Raw genomic sequence first — 1,523 nt, 5'->3', positions numbered from 1 at the left:
GGGCTTCCCTGGTGGCGCAGTGGTTGAGAATCTGCCTGCCAATGCGGGGGACGCGGGTTCGGGCCCTGGTCTGGGAGGATCCCACGTGCCGCGGAGCAACTCGGCCCGTGAGCCACAATTACTGAGCCTGCGCGTCTGGAGCCTGTGCTCGGCAACGAGAGGCCGCGATAGTGAGAGGCCCGCGCACCGCGATGAAGAGTGGCCCCCGCTTGCCACAACTAGAGAAAGCCCTCGCACAGAAACGAAGACCCAACACAGCCATACCATACATACATACATACATAAATAAAAAAGAATGTAAGCAGACAAGAATAGCATTAAAAAAAATAATAATAATAATAATAATTAAAATATCTCAGCAAAGAAAGAGAGAGAGAATAGATAGGTTACATAAGTGTAACAAAATATTGATAATTCTAGAATCTTGGTGATGGCTTTGTGAGAGTTCCCTGTATCTTTGTGTATATATATATATATTTTAAATTTTATTTATTTATTTAGTGGCTGCGTTGGGTCTTCGTTGCTGCGCGCGGGCTTTCTTTAGTTGAGGCGCCGTGGGCTACTCTTAGTTGCGGTGCGTGGGCTTCTTACTGCGGTGGCTTCTCTCGTTGCGGAGCACGGGATCTAGGCGCACGGGCTTCAGTAGTTGTGGCACGCAGGCTCAGCAGTTGTGGCGCACGGGCTTAGTTGCTCTGCAGCATGCGGGATCTTCCCAGTCCAGGGCTCGAACCTGTGTCCCCTGCACTGGCAGGCGGATTCTTAACCACTGCGCCACCAGGGAAGTCCCTCTTTTTGTATATTTGAACACAAAGGATAGTCTTCAGAAAGAAGGAATTTAGCAAGAAACACTGAATGTTATTCATGGAGGAATCCTACTGGACTGTAAAGACTAATAGGATTCTGGTTCAGACCAGTACAGATCCTCATTCAGCATGATGAACGGCATGGTGGCCAAGCACTTTCAACTGCAATTCAGTGTGAAGAAACAAGGCCTCCATGCTCACCAAAAGATACTATATCTGAAAAAAATGTATTATGGTGGGTTCTTTCTAGTTCAGAAGCTATGGTTATACATATCTGCTGAAGAACAAGATTTTTCTTACTTCATTTTTATAGTAGAGGCTTTTGAGAAATTTGAATACTCTAAAAAATAACAATATCAGGAAAAACCATTGAGCTAACAAGGAAGGAATCTTCTAGCGTGCCTCTTATTTCTCTGTATTTTCAAAGAGACTGTCATTTTTTACATCACAATTTATTTGATGACTGTACCTCTCAGAGTATTAAGGACAGATGATTTTCTATTTGTGATTTCCCTTAGCTTGTTATCATGCAAGGTCCAGACACCTAATATGACCTCACTAGTGTGGGTACAGTGATGGGTGTGTTCCTCATGATTGATGATGACATTGGTGGAAAGACAAAGCCACACTTGCACTGACCGAATAGAATCCTACTGTCTGCTGGAAAGTGTCTGTGGAAAATATCATTCACTTGTATTGCAGAACACAAGTATGGACGAC

Source organism: Balaenoptera borealis (genome assembly GCF_965194805.1).
Source record: "Balaenoptera borealis genome assembly, chromosome: 3".
Taxonomy (NCBI): Eukaryota; Metazoa; Chordata; class Mammalia; order Artiodactyla; family Balaenopteridae; genus Balaenoptera; species Balaenoptera borealis.
The sequence above is the reverse complement of the archived record's forward strand: the minus strand, read 5'-3'. Positions refer to the sequence as shown.